Source organism: Panthera onca, chromosome E1, assembly GCF_046562875.1.
Source record: "Panthera onca isolate mPanOnc1 chromosome E1, mPanOnc1 haplotype 2, whole genome shotgun sequence".
Taxonomy (NCBI): Eukaryota; Metazoa; Chordata; class Mammalia; order Carnivora; family Felidae; genus Panthera; species Panthera onca.
This window is the reverse complement of record NC_138352.1, coordinates 2,462,758-2,489,349: the sequence shown is the minus strand read 5'-3', so window position 1 is coordinate 2,489,349 and position 26,592 is coordinate 2,462,758. Positions and strand designations below refer to the sequence as shown.

The 26,592-nt window shown below is 43.5% G+C and overlaps 1 protein-coding gene across 9 annotated transcripts in view; it reads left to right on the top strand.

Moving 5' to 3' along the window:
• PITPNC1 (phosphatidylinositol transfer protein cytoplasmic 1) overlaps positions 1–26,592 on the top strand; it is a 268,141-nt gene that overhangs the window by 96,446 nt on the left and 145,103 nt on the right. Inside the window, exon 1 of one of the 9 annotated variants that reach the window (XM_078438272.2) lies at positions 8,202–8,639. The exons of the other annotated variants lie outside the window; for them this stretch is intronic. The gene's annotated coding sequence lies outside the window, so the exon portion shown is untranslated. Of the gene's footprint in view, positions 1–8,201; positions 8,640–26,592 lie in introns of those variants that run through there. 9 annotated transcript variants of the gene reach the window in all.

Sequence of the window (26,592 nt, the reverse complement as noted above, 5' to 3'; positions counted from 1 at the left end):
AGTTGCCCAGAGTGGTAATTGGCTTGAAACATGCCATTTATTTCCTGTTTCTTCTTCCCTATATCACTTCCCCATTCCCTTTAAATTGTTCGCATTTGAGTTTTTTCTCAGCATATGCTTCTGAGGGAACCTACACTGAGCACGAGCCAATGTCAGAATCAAATCTATGATGTTGAATTTCCCTTCCGGTGATCTACTCGGAGGGATAGCCGGCCACGTTGTTGAGCGGGTCAAGACAAATGAAAAACGAGAAAACAGTCCGATGGCATAAGTCTACAGAATTCTTGCAACACGAGGGGAAAATCCACTCAGTTCGGGAATGAGATGGCACATTCTCAGTGGCTGTCTTGACCAATGAATTCGGCAACAGTACATTGCGTACTTGATAAATAATGCAAGTTAGCAGGTTGAAACTGCTTATTAGACAACAGAAATTCTGCGTTAAGTAAGCCAGAATGATGTCTTAGGTGATTGATAGCTGCCCACTTCCCGTTTAGACATTTGATTGAACTGGCAAATCACATTTCTGATTTTATTTATTTATTTATTTATTTATTTATTTATTTATATTTTAATGTTTATTTAATTTTGAGAGAGAGACAGAGCAGGAGTGGGGAAGGGGTAGGTAGAGAGAGAGGGAGACAGAGAATCCGAAGCAGGCTCCAGGCTCTGAGCAGTCAGCACGGAGCCCAATGTGGGACTTGAACTCACAAACTGTGAGATCATGACCTGAGCTGAAGTTGGACACTCGACCAACTGAGCCACCCAGGCGCCCCTGATTTTTAAAAAAACTTAGTGGCTAAGTGTAGATTTTAGCTCAGATTATTTCAGATCACCTAAAGAACTCGACATTTCTCTTGCTGGGCATCTTGTTATGCCAAAATAAGAAGGTAAAACGGGAAAAGGTTGATGCCCTCACTAATTCAGTCGACCTCCTAATTAGTCATACTTCCTTTCTTGAGAAGCAAAAATCTATCAAAAATTAAAATATAGAAAGTTTATTTTTCACTTCCCAGGAAACACTCACAGAAGGTAGGATGGTTTACGGATTTGGGCCACAAACTTAAACTTGTAAAGACAACCCTGATGGGGATAAAGGGTTTCTCAACCTGGAGCTTGTCGCGGAAGGGACATTCAGAATAATAGTACATCCATTTTGATGATAAAATCACGTTGAAAAAACTCCGCCTATTTTCTAGTCTCATTTCTAGTGGTTTTGAAAAGCTGTTGGCTATTTATTGTTTGTTGCCGTTCTTCAAATAATTGTAGTTCCCCCTTACCCTGGGCATGAGAGAAGGGTGCTCCTGGATGTCTGTCACGGGTGAGGCCACGTGTGTGACTAGTTCTGGCCAATGGCTTGTATCAAGAACAACATAACTGCGACACTCCACATTTGCTTGCTGGTTGTGGAGTCTCCAGAGTTCTTGCTCTCCTTTTCGTGTGGTGACCACAAGGCTGGCGATGGTGACCGCTCTGTCAGCCTGGGTCTGGGACGATCAGGACACCCCATTGACTTGCCAAGAGCAAGGAGTAAACTTGGGGCGGTTTTGAACCTTGGAGATCTTGGGGCTCTTTGTTGCCTCAGCAGAACTGGCCGATCCTGACTGATACAGCTCCTGCCGTAACAGATACGGGGACTCCCAGGGAGAGAACTTGAGCTGATTCCCCTTTGTTGTCACAGTGACCTTACTAGAGAGGTTTGTTTGTTTGTTTGTTTAGACTGAAGAGTCGAACCGGAATGTAAAAGGTCCTATGGTAATAAATGTCTTTGGGGCGCCTGGGGGGCTCAGTCCGTTGAGTGGCTGACTTGGGCTCAGGTTGGGATCTCGTGGTTCATGGGTTTGAGCCCCGCATTGGGCTCTCTGCTGTCAGCACAGGGCCTGCTTCAGATCCGGTCTTCCTCTCTCTGCCCCTTCCCCACTTGTTCTCCCTCCCTCCCTCTCAAAAATAAAAAAGTAAAAATAATTTTAAAAATTAAAAAAAAAAAAAAAAAAAAGAATGAAAGAAATGTCTTCGGGGGGCACCCTGAGTGGCTCAGTTGGTTAAGTGACTTCGGTGGAGGTCATGATCTCACTGTTATGGGTTCGAGCCCCGCATCGGGCTCTCTACTGTCAGTGCAGACTGATTGGAAGCCTCTGCCCCCCTCTCTCTCTGCTCCTCCCCTTCTGTCTCTCTCTCTCTCTCTCTCTCAATAATAAATATTTAAAAAAGAAAGAAAGAAAGAAAGAAAGAAAGAAAGAAAGAAAGAAAGAAAGAAAAGAAAGAAAGAAATGTCTTCAGATATGGGACAGTTTATAATTGACCATCTTTTATTTGATTTTGATTTTTTTCCCCTTTCCTTATGTTTAGGTTTTTGGAAATTCTGAAATACAAATGAATTTTTGGTGTTGCTGGGAGTTGAATTTCGAGAAGAAAATGTTGCAGGAATTTTAGCCAGCACTTTTGGAGCAGGGCCAAGCATAATACTTGTCCTTACAGGAAAAAATGCCGGAGAGCACAACTTGAATTGGGGGAAAAAAAAAAAAAGAACAAAATTTCAAAATACCACCCACCTCTCCAACAAACACTTTCATGAGGAAGACATTTCCCCTTGCCCTTTATTTTTCTTCTCCATTTCCTCCACCTATTTAACTACAGATTTTTGCATGTAGCAATTCCCCCATGTAAATTACGGGGAAAACATTTTCAGCTTTCTAACAACATTACCAAATGTGCAGCTTTTTAACTTGTTCCAAAAGGCATCCATGGCTCTCACCGAGTCCTGTAAACGTTACCGCTGGTCTCTGCAGAAACCAAGTGAGGTTGAGTCCGTTTGTGCAGGTTGTACCCCAAACTTGCATCCCAGTCTCCCCATGTTTACTGTGAAATTGTTGGGTCTGCTTCACATTCCTAAATTTGAATTTCCTTCTGCATGGGAAGCACTCACTGTTCCACCCTCTGGTTGAGCCCTCCTGAGAGTATGAGGGGCGATTAGTTCTAGAAAACATGGTTGCAATTCTGTCAGGCCTCTGGAATGGTTTTAACCGGGACTCATGCATGGTTTCTGAAAGAGTCCATGTTACCACCGGTTAGGAAAATTATTTCTGTTTCGAATAGAGAAAATTAAGGGTGATGATTTTTAACAGTCTTAATTCTGCCTTTCTCTGCAGAGCTCACCACAGTAAAAAAATGTGCTGTGTACCTTTTTTCAGAGCTTATGCTGTACATTTGCAAACATAAAGATTAAAACATAGGGGCACCTGGGTCGCTCAGTTGGTTAAGCGGCCGAGTTTGCTCAGGTCATGATCTCACGGTTCGTGGGTTCGAGCCCCACGTGGGGCTTCGTGCTGACAGCTCAGGACCTGGAGCCTGCTTCGGATTCTGTTTCCCTCTCTTTCTGCCCCTCCTCCACTTGTGCTCTGTCTCTGTCTCTGTCTGTCTGTCTCTGTCTCTCAAAAATAAAAAATTAACATAAAAAAAGATTAAAACATACAGAGTTTTTTTTTTAACATAACTGTCCACACATGACACATTATTATAAACTTGCTTTTTTGAAACTTCATTTATTTTTTATTTTTAAAAAAATGTTTATTTTGAGAGAGAGACAGAGAGGGAGGGAGAGGGAGAGGGAGACGGAGAGGGAGAGAATCCCAAGCATGCTCTGCGCTGTTAGCCCAGAGCCCGACGTGAGGCTTGAACTCACCAACCGTGAGGCCACGACCTGAGTGGAAATCAAGAGTTAGTCACTTCACCAGCTAAGCCACCCGGGTGCCCCTTAGAACTTAATTTATAATTGGAGTCTCTCTGTGTGGCTACGCGTATGTCTCCCACACTCTTTTGAACAGCAGCTCGTTACATAGATGAACAAAAAGGTATCTGTGCCCTCAATGATGGACATTTAGGAAGTTTGGGGTTTTGCTGTTACTACAAATGAGCTAAATCTCTGTCTCCACAAACCCATTTGTTTGCTTGTTCGTGTTGTCATGCATACGTGTATGTATTTCCCCCCAGGATGGATATCCTAAAGGGGAACTTCTAGACCAAAATGCCCACATCTTCATTTTTGGTAGAGCCTCTTGCCTTTTCCGAGCCAGACTGCTTTATAGCCCTACCCACGGTGAGCAGGGCAGATTCTCCGCACTTTCTCCAATGCTGCCATTTCGTATTTCGTATTTTAGTTTTCGCTAATCTTTTGGCTAAAAATATCGGGAGTGACTTAATTTGCGTTTCCCTGATTCCTAATGAGGTTGACTAATCTTTTCTTTAGGTTGATAATCCATGTGTATATCCTCTTAGTAACTTGCTTCCAGATATCTTTTGCTCATTGTTTTTCTTAATCAGGTTGTTTATCCTTTTAATTGATTTTAGGAACTCTTTATATATTAGGACTGGTGATCTTCAGTAATAGGTTACAAATATTTTCTCCCAGACTATCGTTATTGCTTATGTGAGTATGTCTTTTACTGTAGAGGAATTTAAAATTGCTTCATAGTCAATCCGTCAGTCTTCTCTCTTTGGTTCCTAGATTTCATGTCTTGCTTTGAAACGCCTTCTACAAAAATATTCTCCTCTGCTCTTTTCATATAGTAAATTTAGAATCTGACTCTCTCTATATAAGAAGACAATTCCTCTCTAAGTTTCTCCACTTATTCCAGGTCTTTATTTATTTATTTATTTTTCAGTGTTTATTTTATTTTTGAGAGAGAGCGAGAGAGAGAACATGAGCAGGGGAGGGGCAGAAAGAGAGAGGGAGAGAGAATCTCAAGCAGGCCCCACGCTGTTAGCACTAAGCCTGACGCGGGGCTTGATCCCATGAACCGTGAGATCATGACCTGAGCCAAACTCCAGAGCTGGATGCTTAACCGACTGAGCCACTTAGGCAACCCCCTCCCGCCAGCCCCCGCCCTGGTCTTTATTTTTAATGTTTTCCGATAAAATTTTATTTCTCTCTTCATATAGGCCTTGTACATTTTTGTCGTCGTTGTTAGATGGAGTCCTAGGCATTGTATGGTTTGGGTTGCTACTGTGAATGGGATCTTTTCCAGAAAAGTCTGAGCATTTGATTATTTTCCCAGCTTCGCTCAGCAAACCAGTGAGGACTATATATTTTTTGCTGGTGTCTTGCCTTTGTCTTGCGAACTTAAATGGGATGGTGGCGCTGGAACAATCTCACTTTCTCTCTTTGCTTTGGTGGGCGGTACATGGCGCATGGTTGGGTTAGTGATGGCGGCAGTGGTGGATGGGGGAATACCGCCCGCAGAACCTTAGCTTTGCGTGCCCGGTGACACGACTCGGCCGTGGCTCTCCTTGACTCTGTTTAACAGCACATGCTTCCAGCAGGAAACAGGGTTGCTCAGTAAAGATAACGTTGCGAACTTAATAAGGAATGTCTGGCGGTTTTATCTCTAAATTTGAATCCTCTGTTGTTGTCTTTTTTTTTCCAGTTACTTCTATTTCCTTCTCTTCCACCATAATTACTGGCTCTCTCTAGAGTTGCCAGATAAAATATAGAATGCCCAGTTAAATTTGAGTTTCAGATAAAGAATGAACAATTTTTTTTTAGTATAAATGCCCCAATGGGACATACTTATACTAAAAATATATATATATTATTCATTGTTGATCTGAAATTCAGAGTTAACTGGGTGTCCTATATTTTTATTTGTTGAATCTGGCAACTCTGGCTTATCTAATACCAGAGACAAGATCTGTCCCCTCAAGGAACTTACCTTTCAGTGATGGAGAAAGACTTGGGGAACTCTCTCTCTTGTCCTTACTGCTGTCAGAGGGATTTTCTGACAAGATGGCAAGCTCTCTTTATAAAGGTGAGCCTTCTCATACGTGGTCTGCCCCTGTCGGTACTGGCTAATTTCCCCACTAATAGCCACGTCCCCCCTTCAGACCAGTGCATCCTCCCGGCTTTCGTCTCTGCTTGTTTTTAAACTGCGGTAACACACACACACACACACACACACACACACACACACACACACACGCGCGCGCGCGCGCACACACACACACAACTACATAGCATAAAGTTACCCTCTCAACAGAGTTGCCCTGTTTTCTTATGTATCAATTACAGCTTTTTTGCTTTTGTTTTTCTGGAAACTACTTCCCTTTCATTTTTACAGGAACAAAAAATAGCATGGTTTCATTCTCTAGTGCGATTACCAAGCTCTTGGTTCCGTGACATCCCCTTACTTCTTAGAGCCACTGTCATCTTGCCCCATCCCACCAGGCCCTGCCCCCTGCCTTTCTCTGCCATGGCTCAGCATTTTCTTGGATTGCTGTCTTTCTCTATTTTGTTCTCTTCCCTTATTTTGAAGCCTCTTGAACGCGTATCGCTCAGGGAACGTACACACAAGAAAAAGTATGAGAGAGTTAACCGTTCTGAATTCTAGCATGCCTGAAAATATCTTTTTCTTAAATGTTTATTTATTTTGAGAGAGAGGGAGGAAGAGAACATGAGCAGGGGAGGGGCAGAGAGAGAGAGAGAGAGGGAAAGAGAGAATCCCAAGCAGGCTCCATGCTGTCAGCACAGAGCCTGACACGGGGCTTGATCCTACAAACCTTGAACTCATGATCTAAGCCGAAACCAAGAGTCCGATGCTTAGCTGACGGAGCCACCCAGGTGCCCCCTGCCTGAAAATAACTCAATTTTTGTCTGCTGCTTTGCCCGTGCCTCAGTTGCCTCATCTGTATGACGAGAGTGATCATAATTGTACCTACCTCTTAGAGTTATTAGTGAGGATTGGATGTGTTAGTGTGTGAAAAGCTGTTAGACGATCTTTGGTACATAATAAATTTGTCCAGTAAATATTAGCTGTTAATGTTGTAATTGAAGTGCATTTAGATGCACCGTGGCATTCAGCACTCTGAAAACATCGTATGGGCTAACAGTAAAGCAGTCAGATGAAAGTTCGTGTGATTAAGTAAACAGTCCTATTTCCACAGTTGCCCCATAGGCTTATGAATTATTTCTTAGTGTTTTTCTTCCCTTCTTTCATAAAGTCGCAATCAGTGTTTTAGGATTTACTTGTACTTTTTTTATTTTTTTTTAGGTCACTAGGCTCTTCTCAGCTCTCTGGGTTTTTAGTAAAGCACAGTCATTTCCAGGAAATGGATTTAAATTGTCATGCAAATTCAGTTTAGACGTATGAAAGCAGTTTTGGAGAGAAACAATGCAAGCTACTTAAGGGGGATGGAAAACTTAGGATATTAAAGATTTAAGGAATAGGTTGGCTCAAGTACAAAAGCCGAAAAACATAAAATCCTCAGTGTGGTCAATCTACAGTGGCTGCTTGGACCGCTGTGTTGGAGAGGATTCCAGGTGATGTCTGCCATGAGATTGTAGTTGCATCTGTCATTCCTGGCTTCACCTTAATCCTTTCTCATGAAGAAAGATACAAGGCGTTAGTAAGAGGCTCTGAGAGGGAGAGGGGGTCTAGTCTTTGGTGCTCAGGGAAGGTATCTGGGGAAGCTTGAGTGAGCCTGCGAGGCTGATGTCAACCAGCCAAAGGGAAGGAGGTTGAGAGAACCTAAGCACAAAGGCTCCTCGGAGGAAGGGAGTAGTTCAGTGTATCCGAGGCACGAAACTTCAAACTCCTCCCTGAGCTGGAGGAGTAGGTGCCCAGCAGGTCAGGGCATCCCTCTTGCCGTGCTGAAGACTAGAGCTTTATTCCAAGAGCAGTGGAAGGGATTGCCTTTTTTTTTTTTTAATAAGAGGTTTATTGTTTTTTTAAATAATTTTTTAATGTTTATTTATTTTAGAGAGAGAGAGAGAGACAGCACGAGCAGAGGAGGGACAGAGAGAGAGAGAGAGAGAGAGAGAGAGAGAGAGGGAAACACAGAATCCGAAGCAGGCTCCAGGCTCTGAGCTGTCAGCACAGAGCCCGATGTGGGGCTTAAACCCGTAGACTGCGAGATCACGACCTGACCTGAAGTTGGACGCTCAACCAACTGAGCCACCCAGGCGCCCCGAAGGGATTGTCTTGGGTAATGACAAAAACAGATCTGCAGTGAAATGGGAACCGAGGGACCAGAACGGATTCAGGGACAGGTCTTTAGGAGCTCTTATAGGGTCCAGTGGAATGTGGTTGTATCTTAGCCCAGGGCGACAGCTGTGGGGTGGACAGAAGTCAGTGGAGGGGAGAGGGGGAGAGGGAGAAATCAGTCTACAGGATGTGTCGGGGGGCAAGGCAGGAGGCATCAAGAATGCTGACTCCTGGACTTCCACCTGGAGACCTGGGTGAAGGGTGGTAGGAACTGGGAGAAATCCAACCACTTATTGAACCCCTCCCTCTCACATACGAGTGTGCTAGAGCTTAGCAAAGGTCAGGGAGTCTGGTTCACAGAGCTGCCAGTGGAATCCTGGTGGCTGTGGCTCTGTCTTAAAGGGAAAAAGCAGGTCACGTTGCCCAGTCACCCGTCTCACACTCTGGGTAACTGCTCTGCAACCCTGGCATTCTCTCCAACCTTCCAGGAATCTGAGGAACATTCTTCCCTAAAGGAGTAAGACCACTTGACCACTCTGTTATTGAATAGAAGTTGTGTTCATTTTCTTTTGTATCTGCCTTGAAGTCTGGAGCAAGTGAAAACCTGACAACACTGTATCAACGCAACACAGAAAAGCACCTCAGATCTTCCCATTTTCTCAGGTGGGCGCAAAACGGGTTTCATCTAAAGCAGCTGAAAAGGCGCAGAGACAGTAATTGCTTTGCTATTCCAGGAACAGGTGGCCAAATGAGCAAAACTATTGAAGAGCACATTTTCAACCTGCTCAAAAGCTATAAGGAAATAGCCAAGATCTTTCTAGAACCCATTCCTCCCTGGGGCAAAAAGAAGACCTGGAAAATATATTTTAATTTTTTTTTTTTTCAACGTTTTTTATTTATTTTTGGGACAGAGAGAGACAGAGCATGAACGGGGGAGGGGCAGAGAGAGAGGGAGACACAGAATCGGAAACAGGCTCCAGGCTCCGAGCCATCAGCCCAGAGCCTGACGCGGGGCTCGAACTCACGGGCCGCGAGATCGTGACCTGGCTGAAGTCGGACGCTTAACCGACTGCGCCACCCAGGCGCCCCTGGAAAATATATTTTAAACAAAGCACACTCACGATGTTTGTAATGGGAATCATCTCTCTTTTTCCCTTGGTCAGTCTAACTAAAGGTGTGTCAACTTTGTTGTGTGACCAAAGCACCAGCTTTTGGTTTTGTTGATGGTTCCTGTTGTTTTTCTATTCTCCATTTCATTCATTTCGACTCTGATCTTTATTATTTCCTTCTTTCAGCTTGCTTTAGGTGTAGTTTGCTCTTCTCCCAGTGTCTTCAAGTAGAAGTTTAGGTTAGTGATTCGAGATCTTTCTTCTTTTTCACTAAATCTATTTACAGCTCTCCATTTCTCTTTACACCTGCTTTAGCTGCATCCCTGAAGCTTTGGTATGTTGTGTCTTAATTTTTATTCATCGAAAAGAAATTACTAATTTCCTTTGTGGTTTCTTCTTGGAGTCATAGGTTGTTTAAGAGTGCGCCAGTTTTCTACATATTTGTGAATGTCTCAAATTTCTGACTTTATTCCATGTTGTCAGAGAACGTGCTTTGTATGAATTCAGTCCTTTCAAAATTATTGAAGTTTTGTTCTGTGGTCTAGCACGTGGTCTATCCTGGAGACTGTTTCATGTGCACTGTATTCTGCTGTGTTGGGTGGACCGGTCTATAGATATGTTAGGTCTGGTTGGCTTATAGTGTTGTTCACGCCTTCCGTTTCCATGTTGGTCTTCTGCCTAGCTGTTCTATCTGTTATTGAAATGGGGGGTTGAAGTCTGTTTTTGCTTTATGTGTTTCAGGGCTCTGTTAGGGGCATACTATGTTTCTAGTTGTATCTTCGTGATAGATTGGCCCTTTTCCATCATGAAATGTCCTCTGTACCTTTGGTAACTTTTTTTGTTTTAAAATCTACTTTGTCGGATATTAGTATAGCTAATCCAACTTTCTTATGGTTATTGTTTGTATATTTTTTTCTGTCATTTTCAACCTATTTGTGACTTTGAAACTAAACTCTTCTATAGACAGCATATAGTTGGATCTTGTTTTTTTGTTTGTTTGTTTTTGAGAGAGAGAGAGAGAGAGAGAGAGAGAGAGAGAGAGAGATTGCCTGCACGTGAGAGTGGAGAGTAGGGGAGGGACAGAGGGAGAGAGAATCTCAAGTAGTCTCCATGCTCTCAGCATGGTACCTGACACGGGGCCTGATCCCACAGCTATGAGATCGTGACTTGAGCCAAAATCAAGAGTTGGATGCTCAACTGATTGGGTCACCCAGGTACCCTGAATATATATATATATATATATATATATATATATACACTATACATGGATATATTATATATATGAATATATATTATATATATGAATAGATATGAACAGATACATAATATATGGATATGAATAGATATATGATATATGAATATATATGAATAGATAGATATAATATATGAATATATATGAATTCATTATATATGAATATATATGAATCTATTCATATATATCTATTCATATATGAATAGATATGAATCTATATTATATATAATAGTTATATATATGAATATATCTATATCTGTATAGATAGATAGGGGGAGGGACAGAGAGAGGGGGAGACACAGATTCTGAAGCAGGCTCCAGGCTCTGAGCTATCAGCACAGAGCCCAACGCGGGGCTCAAACTCACAAACCGTGAGATCATGGCCTGAGCCGAAGTTAGACGCTTAACTGACTGAGCCACCCAGGCGCCCCTATACTATTGCTTTTTAAATCAGTTGAGACAGAAAAGGAGAAGAAATATGCATTTATACTGTTTTTTTTTTTTTTAATATTATCTCCCCCTATGGGGCACCTGAGTGGCTCAGTTGGTTAAGGGTCTGATTTCAGCTCAGGTCATGATTTCAACAGTTTGGAGATCAAACTCCTCATCAGGTTCTCTGCTGTCAGCACAGACCCTGCTTTGGATTCTCTGTCTCCCTCTCTCTCTGCCCCTCCCTGCTCATGCTCTCTGTCTCAAAAATAAAAAAACCATAATATATATATTTATAATATATATTAATAAAATATATTAATGAAATATAATATAATTTATATATACATACGTGATTTATACATACATACATAATATATGTATATTGTCTCCCACCTATTTTGTTTTTAAAATATGCCTGTGTGGCTCAGTTGACTGAGCGTCTAACTCTTGATTTCGACACAGGTCATGATCCCAGGGTTGTGGGATCAAGCCCCATCTTGGACTCTGCACTGAGCGTGGAGCCTGCTTAGGATCCACTCTCTTTTTCCTTCTGCCTCTTTCCTCTGCTCATGCATGCACGCTCTGTCTGTCTGTCTCTCTCAAATAAAAAATAAAATAAAATAAAACACAGAAACCCCACAAAACAGTGCACAATCACAACCACAAAGGGAATTCTCTTCAGCCCTTCTGTTTCTTCCCCACCAACTCTAGAATGTGAGTGCTGTCCTACGGGACCGTTCGCTTTTAAACATAGGCGTCACCAGGCCACCCTTGGTTGCTCACCTGTCTGGATGTTTGATTTCCCCCAAAAGAGACAACAATGGTTAGGTTTCAGCCGGTGCATCATACCCTGACTTCCAGGCACAAGACCAGAAGACAGAACTGTGCTGAATTATAGTAAAAACAGGCTTGTATTAACCATCACTAGGCTAGAACTTGAAAGTCAAAGCAAAGGAGAGAATTTTAATTGCCTTGATCATTTTGGCAAGATGATGTTTTATTTCTCTCCTGTGACTGTAAATTCTGTATTTTGTTGTGCTTTTGTTTAATCTTGTTCTAATTATAAAAGTGCTGCATGCTCATTGAGACTTATTTAGGAAATTCAGAAGAAAGTAGAAATTCCATAACCTGGAGATTACTATTCTTAATATTTTAGAGTCTTTTCTCTCTCTCTGAACGTGTATGTTTGTATGTCCTTAGAGTATTTAAATGGCATCCGAATTTGGATTTAGGTTGCCTTAAGCCTACGAGTTATAAAATAGGCCTGTTCCCATCTGCTTGCCTTGTCTCTGAATACAGCTTTGTCTTTGTCACCTGAGATTTAGTATGTAGTGCTCCCATCATTATTTCCTATTTTTTAATTGCGTGTAACTATAGTTTCGGTGTCTACTCTGACCAGAAAGCTTATTGAAAAGTTCTTTTAAATTTCCAAGTGTTGGGGTTTGATTTAGACTTAGATATTTTGTTAGTGGAGTATTTTGTGACGTTGAGTCCTGTGTAGTTTCTTCTTGGAATTTATTTGGGTTTTTATGGTGGTTTATGACATGACTAATTTTTGTAAGCGTTGCGTGAACACATAAAAATAAAATATGGCCGATATTATCATGAATTAAAGGCACTTCTTTTTGTTTGTTGTCTGCTAAATCTTTGATCATCCTTTTATTATGACCATTTCTGCCTCATTTTGTTTTAGTTCTGCCTCTTGTAAGCAAAAAGTCACTGGGCCTTATTTTATAATCCCATATGAAAGTTATTTCCTTTTAATACGGAAGTGTAACTTACATTTATCATTATAGCTAATGGTACGGTCTTGTTTCATCTCATTTTGTCTGTATTTTTATATCTTTTCTTTTAACAACTGCTGTTTTCTGTATGCACTGTGTCTTCTCTAGCAATTTGCAAATTCATGTCCTGTTTTTAATTCTGGTGGTTACTTTTATGTGAGCATTCCTCAACCTTTCCGTTTTTGGATTGTCAAGGTCAAGGTAATCAGTACTTAGAGCAGTACTTTTTTTTCTTTTTTAATGTTTTTATTTATGTTTTGAGAGACAGAAGGAGACAGAGTGTGAGTGGGGAAGGGGCAGAGAGAGAGGGAGACCCAGGATCTGAAGCAGGCTCCAGGCTCCGAGCTGTCAGCACAGAGCCCGACGCGGGCTCGAACCCATGAGCCGTGAGATCATGACCTGAGCTGAAGTCGGACGCTTAACCGACCGAGCCACCCAGGCGCCCTCAGAGCCGTATTTATTATCTCTCCTCCATGTCCCCTTTCATGAACTTGCGTGTCACTTCCACCTAAAATAATATGTGGAACTCAGAACGCTCTTAATACGTTTTGCATTGTACGTTACGTTTAAGTTTTTAGTTTTTTTACTTTTTTTTTCTTTCTTAAATTTCTTATCTTTATTTTTTATTTTTGAGAGACAGAGTGCGAGCGATGGAGGGGCCAGAGAGGGAGAGGGAACACAGGATCTGAAGGAAGCTCCAGGCTCTGAGCTGTCAGCACAGAGCCCGATGCGGGGCTGGAACTCACGAGCCGCAAGTTCATGACCTGGGCCGAAGTCGGATGCTCGAACCGATTGAGCCACCCAGGTGCCCGTAGTTTTTTTTACTTTACTTTAATTTTTATTTTTTTTACATTTAAGTTTTTAAAATGTCACAATATTATATCATATTTGCAATGATTATTTAGACATCACTGTTTTGCCGGTTTCAATGTACATCGTTAGATCTTCCAGACCTTGAGCTCTTAATTTTTATAGTTATTAGACATCTAGAAGAGATCTTCAAGTTGGTTTTTTTTGGGGAACACCTGTCAGGGCTGTGTGTGAGCCCTTTCACGCAAATGGCGGCTAGGTCATATGTAAAATTTTGGAGTCATTCTCTTTTACTCCCAAAGTTCATGTGCTGAAGGTTTTTATTTTATTATTATTTTTTTTGCCTTCGGGCCAGCAACGTCCGCTTCTGCGTCTTTACCTACATAGCCTTGGAGCTTGCTGTCATGGCTTTAGGCTGCGTCTTTTGTCCAGTGGTTGGTCCCCTGTAATAAGTCCATCCTTAGACCCCTTTCCTGCCCTCATGGACGTGGAGATCGTGACCTTCGATCTCAGTCCCATTCTTTTCTTTTCCACTCTTCTCTCCTTCCTCCCTCAAATCATTATGCTTGGCTGATAAAACTGTGCGTCGGGTAGATATTAATTAGTGATACGGAAAGTTCACTTTCTTGTGGGCAAGTACATAAATCATATTAAACTGGCTTTTACCAACTGAAAAAATTTCAATATATTTTAATGTGAAGAGAAAACACTGAAGGAAGGAGATTCAGGAAAAGGTGACATGGGCTTTTGCACAAATGTTCAGATTAGATGACACTAAAAATCTGTAGAAGGTTTCTGAACATAACCGTCTCCTTATAGATTTAAGACATTCTTTGTTTTTTCCTTTTTCTTTAAGGTTTTATTTAAATTCTAGTTAGTTAACATACGGTGCAATATTAGCTTCAGAAGTAGAATTTTTTTTTTAAGTTTATTTATTTATTTTGAGTGAGAGAGAGCACAAGTGGGGGAGGAACAGAGAGAGAGAGAGAGAGAGAGAGAGGGAGAGAGAGAGAATCCCGAGCAGGCTCTGCACTGTCAGCACAGAGTCTGATGCTGGGCTCAAACTCACGAACCGTGAGATCATGACCTGAGCCGAAATCAAAGATGGACGCTTAACCACCTGAGCCACCCAGGCGCCCCAGGAGTAAAAGTGACTCGTCACTTACTCGTACTGCACCCAGTGCTCATCACAACGAATGCCCACCTTAATACCCGTCACCCGTTTAGCCCATCCCCAGCCCACCTCCCTCCACCAACCCTCAGTTGATTCTCTATAGCTCAGAGTGTCCATTCTTTGTTTCTTTCCAAATCACTGCCTTCATCGTGGATTTGTCTTTGCAGAAGATGGAGTGATCCCCATAGGCTGGAGGAAGCAGTAGTTTCATTTGATTTCATTGGGCTTACAAATTCTGCAGATATGTGTTACCACACAAGCGGAAAACAGTTTTTTCCCCATTTAAAAAATTTTCTGTTAATTGAATGATAAAGTCAATTGAGGACAGGATCTAGCTATTGATAATGCTTTGTCCTGATCATAACCATTCAATTCAACAAACATCTTCTGAATACTTACCAGGTGAAATGTACTGGGGGAGGCAGAAATTTTTGAAATTCTCATTCAGTAATTGGGGACTGATTAAATTATGCCCACACAAGGGGAGTGAATACAACCATTAATAAGTTTTGAAGACTAAGGATACGAAAAATGCTGATAATATATGTTAAAAAAAGCACTTTACAAAGTGATATATTCAGTATAATTTCCAATTTATCTACAACGTTTTTGAAACCTAAAAAGAAGGGGCACCTGGGTGGCTCAGTCGGTTGAGCAGCCGACTTCGGCTCAGGTCACGATCTTGCGGTCCGTGAGTTCGAGCCCCATGTCGGGCTCTGTGCTGACAGCCTGGAGCCTGTTTCGGATTCTGTGTCTCCCTCTCTCTGACCCTCCCCCGTTCATGCTCTGTCTCTCTCTGTCTCAAAAATAAATAAACGTTAAAAAAAAAAAAAAAAAGAATATGTACCTAAACGTTAATGTTATTTTTGGATGACTAAAAAAACCTCAAACTTTTTCCATATTCTAATTTTTCTATGATGAAAAAAGTTCATTTTGTAACCAGATGATCGTATGATTTTGTTGTTTTGTTGTTTTTAAAGTTTTTATTTAAAAAAAATTTTTTTTGGGGGGCGCCTGGGTGGCTCAGTCGGTTAAGCATCCGACTTCAGCTCAGGTCATGATCTCGTGGTCCATGAGTTCGAGCCCTGCATCGGGCTCTGTGCTGACAGCTCGGAGCCTGGAGCCTGTTTCAGATTCTGTGTCTCCCTCTCTCTGACCCTCCCCTGTTCATGCTCTGTCTCTCCCTGTCTCAAAAATAAATAAAACATTAAAAAAAAATTTAAAAAAAAATTTTTTTTTTTTTTAATTTTGAGAGAAAGAGAGTGAGGGAAGGGTGGGGGGGGGGCGGGGAGGAGAGAAAATCCCAAGCAAGCTCAGCACTGTTGGTACAGAGTCCAATGTGGGGCTCAAACTCATGAACCTACGAGATCACGACCTGAGCTGAGATCAAGTGTCAGAGGCTTAACCGACTGAGCCACCCACGTGTCCCTTGTTGTTTTTAAAGGATGTATGCCTGCTGTATAGGATTATGGGAAATGGGCACATTTATCCCCACTCCAGGGATCGATTCGGATCTCTCAGAAAAGGTGGGATTGCATGTGGTCTTTGAAGGGAGACCAGAAGCCAATATTCAGAAAGAATAACACATACACCAAGAGAAAGACGCTGGTTAGGAACACGTGCACACATGTGCACCACAGATGAACCGAGCGGCTGGACCAGGTGGGGTGAGTCGGGAGAGCATCAGGGTGAGCTGGGGAGAGCACTGGAAACTTCAGTAAGAGGTTCGGATTTTGCTCTGAACACTGGACAAAATCATTAAAGGTTTTAGATTTGGGGCAAGAGACTCAGATGAGGAGTAGATCTGTGTTTTAGACAGATGGTTCTGGAAAGGAGTGACGAGTAGGGCAAAGGGAAGGTTGGGAAACACTTAGAAGGTATGCTCCTGGTGTCTTCTGTTTTTTCTGGCTGATCCTGAATTTTTCAGACATCTTCCCGAATTTTTCTTGCTTCCTCTCTCCCTTAATTGTTGCGTCCTCCTGAGTACTGTGTACTGTCCCCATGATTCCCCCGCCATACCCACCTTCAGAATGCTGTTGGTTTCAGTCCCGAGCTCCAGCCCGGATCTCTTTCCTTGGCTCAAAGGCTCCAAACCAGTATGTGTTTAATTATGTCCAGTTCACCTTCACCTGCTGACTCCCCAGCCTCCCAGAAATGTCTTTCTTCCCAAGTCTGCTTCTCTCTCTCCTCTATCTAGACCCTGGGCATAGTCTCCATTTCCCCATCCTACCCGTTCCTGAAGACTGAAGCTTGGCATGTCCTCACAAAAGACGCAGAAGGACAAATATTGTGTGATTCTACTTAAAAAAGATCCCTAGAATAGTCGAATTCATAGAGACAGAAATTAGAACAGTGGTTGCCAGGGGCTGGGAAGGGAGGGAATGGGGAGTGAGATTTTAATAGGGACAGAGTTTCTGTTTGGGGATGATAAAAAAGGTTGGTGATGGTTGCACAATATTGTAACAGTAATTAGTGCCACTGAATGGTACACTAAAAAATGGTTAAAATGGTCAATTTTATGTTGTGTATATATTACCACAATTAAAAAATTTTTTTAAATAATAAAGCCTGTTTGGCCTGGTTTGAATTAGTTTCTCCCGGTCTTATTTGACAATGGAAGCCTGTATCAAAAGAAAAAGTGTTCTAAAGTGTAACATATATTCGCATCATTTAGATGTTGAAGGAACACGCTTTGGGCAACGTTCCCACATTTTTGGGAACAGAGAAGAGGAATTAAGTTCCTCATTGCCTCACACCCTGTTGGAACTCAATGCATTTCCTTCAGAAATGTTATTAGAAATGGTGATTAGGCTTTTCCTTAGGGCAATTACGGGTCAGCTAGTTTCTGTGCCGACCTAATATCGTTATTTCTATGGGAGAGGGTATTTGGAGCTTTAGCCTGAAAAGGAAATTCTAGAACACTGTTCACTCAAATTGGAGAGAGATCTATTTCGACAGGTCTAAGTGCACAGTCTGCTCGCTTTATATTTTGAAGGATAGGCGGTTCCACCTGTTTTGGGGGTAACTTCCAGTTTCTGGTCACTGTCACCAGTCTGGAGGTGTTGAAACTCAGGTTTGAGCACAGGGAATTGTGTGAGTGAGAGAGGTACCGAAATGGGCAGCTTGGGGCATTGCATTTCTTCCTCCATTCGCTTCTGTCTCAGGACCCAGACCCATCTGGGTCTGAGGCAGGAAGTACTTTAGAGGCTCCGCCCACTTGAAGGCTTCATGTCTTAAACCCACCTGCAGATCTGAGAATCAGAGCCACACTCAGGTTCCGTTGGCGACCGTGTTGCTCGCTTTCAGGACCACCTTGACCTGGCCTTGTCACTGACTCCTATATCCTGAGATGTTCAGAATTGACATGCTCACCCTCTTCTTTCTGAGCCCCCTTCCTGCCCTGCTTAGATGCCTGACCTTTTGCTTTGGTTGCCTTTCTGAATTTGTTTCGGGAATCCATATAATGCCCCAAGCCTGCACATCTCAAGAGGGTGCCCTTGTGCAGTGCACAACCTATGTGGCTGACCATGTCCTAAAGACTCCCAGGTCTTTGTCTATCTACCCTCCTCCCCAGGAACTGGAATCCTGCCCTGAAATTTCAGCATAGGGCCACGTTTCTAATGTCAGCTTATTTCTTTACTTGGAATGTACATGCTTCTTGTGAAAACTTCCAACCTTATAGAAGTACATTTCCCACAGTCCTCTCTTAGGTAATTGCGATTAAAAATTGGCTATATATATATATTCTTTTAGGGTTTTTTTTCCCCCCCTCCCTGTTCAGGTACTAGTAGGCATGTCTGTACTTTTTTCTCATGTGTATGCACTTGACTGAAACTCTTCCTATTCCTACTATTTTGCAGCTTACTTTTTTTTCCCACTTAACTATGCATCTGGGACATCTTTCCATTTTGGCAAGTAGAGATCTCTTTCATGATTTAATGTCTGTATTGTATTTCATTATTTGGATGTACCTTGATTTATCTAAGCGGTCCCACTGATGGACAACTGGAGTTTTTCCAGCTTTCTTTCTACTGCATATCATGTAGCCGTGAAGAATCTTAAGCATATAAATCTTTGCACAATTGCATAAGAGCTTCTCTGGAAGAAATTCCTAGGTAGAGTGGCTAGGTCAAACAGTATAAACATCTTAAATTTTAATCGCCGGATCATCTTCCTAACCACCTTGCTCCCCCCAGCAGTGTGGTTCAGGATTTGTTCCCTCCACCTCACCAACACTGGGTAGCCTTTTAAATCTTTACTAATCTGATAGGTGTTGAGTTTGCATTAAACAATTTTTTTTTTCACTTGTTCCCTCATGGCTAAACTGAGGCGATACCGGTGACCCGAGGTTAAAAGTTTTACGTTTTTCACTTGTTTATGGGCCCATTTTTTTTTTTTTTTTAATTTTTTTAACGTTTATTTACTTTTGAGACAGAGAGAGACAGAGGATGAACGGGGGAGGGTCAGAGAGAGAGAGGGAGACACAGAATCCGAAACAGGCTCCAGGCTCTGAGCTGCCAGCACAGAGCCCGACGCGGGGCTCGAACTCACGCACTGCAAGATCATGACCTGAGCCGAAGTCGGACGCTTAACCGACTGAGCCACCCAGGCGCCCCGGGCCCACTTTATTTCATTAGGTTCTCGCCCAGACCTCTACTGACTATACACTTTTATTCTATATTTCAGTCCGTTCTCTCCTTCAGACCACTCCCTGCCTCAAAGCTGCAGAGCGATGCCCAGCCCAGGACTTGCAGCAGGAAAGACTCGGGTCACCCCCTAGCTCCACAGATGGCGTGACCTTTGACGCTTTCCTTACCTTCTCTCTGTGTGCCCCGCCCCCGCCCCATGTCCTCATTTGAAAACTGAGATGGTAATTTGTCTTTCAGGATTAAATGGGGTAATTTTTATGTAAAGCACTTAGCCCTTGCCTCTTACACTGTAAACGTTCAGGAAATACTAATCACTGTTATTATTGTTCTAATAAGTTGTGCCCTTTGTTTTCTAACTTAAGCTTTCTGACCAGTAGCAATATTGAGATGACGAAGGATTTACGGTGCTCAGATATTTACAGTGTTTTATATCTTCCCCTTTCCCATAACCGCCCTGAGCCTCAAGCACTAATGAAGTTGCTTGCCTCTAAATGTCACCCTTGGCAGCATGATTCTGACCAAGCACCTCCGTTCTTTCTTTTTATCGTAACTGAGTTACATGTAATTGGAGGTTAAAACCATATGGCTAAAGGTAGCTGCTTACCAATTTTTTATGTTTATTCAGAGGGTTGTGAGGTTTGTGATTTAAAAAATTTTTTTTAATGTTTATTTTTGAGAGAGAGAGACACACACACATACACGCGCGTGCGCACACACACACACACACACACACACACACACAGAGCGCGATTGGGGGAGGGGCAGAGAGAGAGGGAGACACAGAATCCAAAGCAGGCTCCAGGCTCCGAGCTGTCAGCACAGAGCCCAACGCGGAGCTTGAACCCACCGAGGGCAAGATCATGACCTGAGCAGGAGTCAGTTGCTTAACCAACTGAACCACCCAGGCGCCCCTGTGTTTTGTTTTGTTTCGTTTTTTTTTTTTTTTTTAATTTTTTTTTTTTTTAACGTTTATTTACTTTTGAGACAGAGAGAGACAGAGCATGAACAGAGAGACAGAGCATGAAACAGGCTTCAGGCTCTGAGCTGTCAGCACAGAGCCCGACGCGGGGCTCGAACCCACGGACCGTGAGATCATGACCTGAGCTGAAGTCGGACGCTCAACCGACCAAGCCACCCAGGCGCCCCTGTTTCATTTTGTTTTAATCTAAGCCAACATTTAGAAGTTAGGCCATTAATATAAAAATCTAGATTTCTAGCTTTTCTGGAGAAATATTTTGAAGATGTTGGCAAGCATCCACGAGAGCTGGGTTGCTGCTACCTTCTGTAGACAGGGCATGGGTTCTCCAGGTTTCCAGGCCATGCCGTTTTCTGTCCTCTCCAACCCGTGCAGCTGGGTATCGTTGGTAATTCATCACCACAAGGCCCTGTTGTTTTCGAAACCATAGAGGAATATTTCTTGGTACCCATGTACCAAGGTAAAAATATTAAAACAAGCATATTTCTATGTATAGGCGAGTGATATTCCCAAGTGTTTAATTTGCTGAGGAATTATGTCGTTTTAGCCATGGGTTTCATTCACTGACCCCACCCCACCTGCCAAGGCAATGAACATGTGATTCATGTATGAATCAGTTCTAACAGCCTGCCCCTACAGGGCTTTCTTTCTCACTTTCTCTCCTCCTGTTACCCCAGTAGTTCTCAGTCTTAAACTGGACGTTTTTTAAAAATACTCAGGCCTGGGTGTTGGGGTGTTTTACCCTCTGCCTCACTGCTTTCCTAAAGAGCGGAAGAACCTTCTTGGAGGGGTCAAGAGAGGAACGTCTATTGGACTTCTGTCTAGGAGCGTCATCTGTCTTCCTTGGCGTATACTGTCTCTTGGGAACTCCAGGATTCCCCTCAGAACTGCGGGTTGTAAGTTCTGGGATTCTTGGGCTCTGAGGTTGCCCTGCCTGGAAGGGCCGATGGGCGAATGAGACTGGCCATGCCCTAGTTCTCATAAAGGAGAGGAGCACTTCCATTCTTTTCTTTCCTGTGTTCTCTTCTTTTGTTTGTTTATTTATTTTTTAGTGTTTATTTATTTTTGAGAGAGACAGAGACAGAATGCGAGTGGGTTAGGGGCAGAGAGAGAGGGAGACACAGAATCCGAAGCAGGCTCCAGGCTCTGAGCGGTCTGCACAGAGCCCGACGCGGGGCTCGAACTCACGGACCGTGAGATCATGACCTGAGCCGAAGTCGGACGCTCAACCGACTGAGCCACCCAGGCGCCCCTTTCCTGTGTTCTTTTCTCTGGATCCATCCTTTGGTCTCAGAGTAACAACATAGGGCTGGGCTCTGACCGTGGACTTGGGGATGGTGCAGCCGTGCCGCGGGTGTGGCTGTAGGCCCTGGCACAGCTCTCCCTGGGCAACAAGAACCTACCAGCTCCAGGTGGTGGAGGCCCATTCACTGGGGCTTGGGATCCACATTGGGGTTGAGGCCAAAGCTTCACCCAGTGGGTATCTGTACTCACTCAACTGGAGCTGCCTCTTGACCCGTTTCCCCCGCAAATGTGGTCTAGTTGGGGACCTGGGTGCCACCATCAATCCCGAGTATCCTAGTACTGACCCCTCGCGCCTCCCTGCCAGCACGTACAGAACGAAATACTCCACCTGTGCTCCCAGACAGCCTGTCCTTCCTTTTAGAGTGTTTATATTTTACCATCATTTTTTGTTTACATGTCTGTCTCCCTTACTGGAATCTAAGCTCCCCGATTGCCTGTTATCATATTAATGTCCTCGGTACCCAGGACATAACTGATGTTCCATAAATATTTCCTAAGGGATTTAGGTCTTAAAAATTTTATTGACTTTTGCTATATGAAAAACTTCTCTGGGTGCCGTGGGAATATAAGAAGGTCAAAATGCAGTTTGTATTCTGAAGGAGTTCATTATCCAGTTATCAACCTTCATTTATACATTCAGTTATTCAACATTTCTTTCTTTCTTTCTTTCTTTTTTTTTTTCCTAAGTAATCTCTACACCCAGTGTGGGGCTTGACCTCACAGCCCTGAGATCAAGAGTCGGGTGCTGCATTGACCGAGCCGGCCAGGCGCCCCCAGTTCTGCACCATTTCTAAGGTCTGGCTAGCTTGGCCCTGGGGATGTAAAGTTACCGAGGTGTGTAGCCTAGTGTCAAATGGCTTCCAGTCTAGTAGGGGAGACAGATATAAAACGATATAAAACACACACACGCCATAATGTGGAAGTGCAATGATACAATTTCTAGTAATGGTTACATATATAGAGTAAAACATAAGTAGCTCAAAACCATAAGGGAAGAACTATCACAAAGCAGTGCACGGCTTAGGTGGTTGTTAGGGGGAAATAAAGCTCAACTTTCCTATCGGAGACCAAGGACCACTTAGAAGTGTCTGCTGGGAATGGGGCTCCACTGTGAAATCAGTGATCCATGGCATGTGGCAGTACAGCAAAGGCCCTGAGATAGCCTGCATTAAAAAACCCATCCAGGGGCCCCGGTGGCTCGGCCGGTTAAGTGTCCCAACTTTTGGTCTCAGCTCAGGTCATGGTCTTGAGGTTCGTGAGTTCGAGCCCCGCGTGGGGCTCTGTACGAATGGTGCGGGAGCCTGTGTGGAATTCTGTCTCTGCTCTCTGCTCCTCCCCTGCTTGTGCTTTCTCTCTCTCTGTCTCTCAAAATAAATAAATAAACTAAAAAAAAAAAAAAATTAAAAAAACCCATCCAACTCTGTTTGACTTAGTGTTTCCCACACTCAGTTGAAACAGTCACTCACTTGACTTTGGAGCTCTTTTTCCCTCACCATTTTAACATCCTTTGGAACTGTCATTCCTTCAAATCATTGAGGGAAATGCCAATGTAGGTACCATCTGTAATTAGACAGTTGGTGGGTCTTCACGTTTTGGGGGCGCATGGACCTTTTTAGAATTAATGGTGGGGGGGAGGATTGTACACCATCTATGCGTTCCTTGAAGCCTGTCCAAGACCGCTGTCCATGGTCAGGGACGGAAAAGAAGGGCGCAGATCCCAGTAAGAGGGATGCCTGTGGACCAGGACAAAAGAGGCTGGAAAAGATGGTCCTGGATCAATGCCAGTCACTTTGGAAGGGGGTGGGGAGAGGTTGTGCAGGGAGAGGGGGCCACAGCGGAGTCGGGGAGGCCAACTGCATAAAGGCTGAAATGCCTGGCACAGAACAGCAGTCCTTAACGACCAACTGACTATGAAGGTCAAGGGAGAGCCGAGGCCAAAGATGACTTTACTGACAGAGACTAGCGTTCTAGTAGGATTATTTACAGAAAACAGCAACTTCTTGCGGCTGAAACTTCATTCAACATGTCAAAACCGATGTCGGTGTCGTGTTGAAATGCCCCACCTGGCCTTTATTAACTAGTGCCGAATCTCCCAAGTGAAAATTCACTGTAAGAACCGAATTCGCCATCTAACTGGGCATCCTACCTTGAACAGTTAAAAATCAGATTGGTCTGACTTCTAATTTTAGAAGGAATCAGGCTGACCTTCATTGCGCTGTTGCTAACTGGAGCCCGTTACCTGGGTGACTAGATTTACAATATGTCAGTATGCAAATACCATCTGCCCAAGAGGAGGAAGGAAGAAAGGCCTTCCTCCTCTGGGGGGTTGTCAGCAGTTCTGGAACTGTCTTCCTCTGGGAATGGGGCGGAGGGCAGAGAAAGAAGAGAAAGGAAAACCAGGGACGACGTGATTTTTCCAGGAGTTTGTGGTTTGCCTTGTGGACAGTCCTATAAGGCACATTATTAGGGGGCGATCTATAGGTGGGGTTGAGATTCTACCTTGCTTCTGGAGGAGTGAGCAGAAACGGTCATATATACTACACACCCAGTGTGTCCCCAAACCCTCTGATTCAGATCCATTGCGATAGCTTAATGAAGTCTTTGAATAGATGATTCTGTCCTCCACAGAGCATTTAGGAATCCAATTTCCAATGGATAGGAGCGTATGAGCTAGATAGGGAACCTGCTGCCTTTCTTGGGCGCGCTCTCATGAAGGGTGAACTAGAAGGGGATAGTCCATTTCATTTTCCTGCACGATGGGTTGACTGGGTAAGCCGAAGGGATTTTCTCCCATAGAATCTCTATATTCAGCCCTCGTCCTGTGTGTTGTTCCAGGCTGGGGTTTAGAATCCCATTTGGAAACATTCAAATCTGAAGGCAGGCAACTTCTCTTCCTTTTCGCGAAATAACTGTCACATCAGCCGTCGGCTCCAGAAATGTCTTCCACCCACGCATTTTGTGCGTCCAAATTAGATGGACTCATTAATTTAAATTTTTACTTAAAAATCTCGGGGATTTCTGTGAGTGGGTATGCTTCTTTTAATTGCCGTGTGTCACGATGTGTGTAGGAGGAAGGCTTTCCAGGACGAGGGCTGAGAACCTTGGGCTCCTGGCTTCTAATTTTGTCCCCGCTGCTAACTCCCCCTGTGACCTCTTCTCTCCTTGCTCTCTTCGGTACTGCTGTCTCCCACCTCTTTAAAAAACTCTTCCTAATATCAACCTGAAACTGTCAGCAGCACGGGAGGGTGAGGAAACTCACGTTCCTTACAGGGTACTTTTTCCAGCCTTATAAATAAATAACCTTTTATCTGGATGCCACCCAAATGGCCGAGGAGATTATGCCAGAGACAGGGGACAGTGAATCCTGAAACCGGACTCCCTGGGTTCAAATCCCAACTCACCTGCTTCATAGCTTCGGGCAAGTTGTGCAGCCTGTCTGTGCACCAGTTTCCTTATCTGTAAAATGGGGATAAAAGTACTTAATCTACCTTGGGGCACCTGGCTGGCTTAGAAGAGCATGCAACTCTTGATCTCGGGGTTGTGAGTTCAAGCCCCATGTTGGGTGTAGAGATTACTTTGTTTGTTTGTTTGTTTTGAGAGAGAGAGAGAGAGAGAGAGAGAGAGGGAGCAAGCCAAGGGGGGGCAGAGAAAGCGGGAGAGAGAAATCCCAAGCAGGCTCCACACTTGTAGCACAGAGCCCGATGCAGGGCTCGAACTCACAAACTGTGAGATCATGACCTGAGCCGAAAGCAAGAGTCGGACGCTTACCTGACTGAGCCACCCCGGCACCTGGGTGTAGGGATTACTTAAACATAAAAATCTTCAAAACAAAACAAAACACAAAACACTTACCTACCTCAAAGGGTTGTTAAGGATTGAAGACGTATACACAGTTTAGAACCATGCTGACCTAGAGAAGTTAGAACAGGGTGGTGGCTTTTATTTTTGTTATTATTTTATATTTTTATTATTTTATTTTATTATTGTTACGTTTTATTTTTATTATTATTATTCTGTTGTGCATCGTCAGGGCTCCTGGGAAGAAGTGACGTTTTGCTGTGGGCAAGGAAGTGTGTAGGATTTGCTTGTAGGCTGTGACCTCCCCCCCTCTTCTTGCCAAGCTAGTGCCATCTAGGCACAGGTGAAGCCTTTTTTCCCATGAGACGCCTCCTGGGTAACCGCAGACCCCGCTGCTCTGCTCCATTCCTAACTCCTTCTCCACTTTCCGTCTGTGCCACATAATCAGTAGATTTGGATGTGCTACCGCAGCTTCTAATAGTCTGTTGTGTCCAGTTTAGCTCTCCGTTGGTAATGAAAAGAGGCCATGTGGCTGGATAGTTGCCCATGGTATTTGTCCATTGGATGTGCCCACGTGTAAAATAACGGTGACGGAAGCAAAGAAAACCTTACCCTTCTGTAGCTTACTCTTGGCTTTCGAAGTCACTTGTTTGACTTTTCTTGTTTCTACAAGTAACTTAACACCTGTCACCCAAAAAGTAAGGATGACACGTTATCGGCAGGGATGTAAAATGGGGCGGCTGCTACAGAGAACAGTTTGACGGTTCCTCAGCAGGTTAAACACAGAGTTGCCATGTGGCCCAGCCGTTCCACCCCTAGGTGTCTACCCAAGAGAACTGAAGACGTGTGACCTACGTCCACACAAAGGCTGGTACACATTATGTTTATAGCAGCATTATTTATACTAACCCAAAAGTAGAAACAACCCAGATGTCTATCAGCTAAGGAATGAATGAACAAAATGTGGTGTTTCCATGCAATGGAACATTATTTGGTTTTAAAAAAAAAAAAAAAAAGGAAGGAAGGAAATACTGATATATACTATGACATGGATGAATCTTAAAAACACGATTCTAGGGGCCCCTGGGGGGGCTTAGTCGTTTGAGCTTCTGACTTTGGCTCGGGTCATGGTCTCGCAGTTCGTGAGTTCAAGCCCCACATCAGGCTCTCTGCTCTCCGCAGCGGAGCCCGTTTCAGAAACTGTCCCTGTCTCTCTTTGTCCCTCCGCTGCTTTCACTCTCTGTCTCTGTTTCTGTCTCTCTCTCAAAAATAAATAAACATTAAAAAAATATTCTAAATTAAAGAAGTAGTCACAAAAGGCCACGTG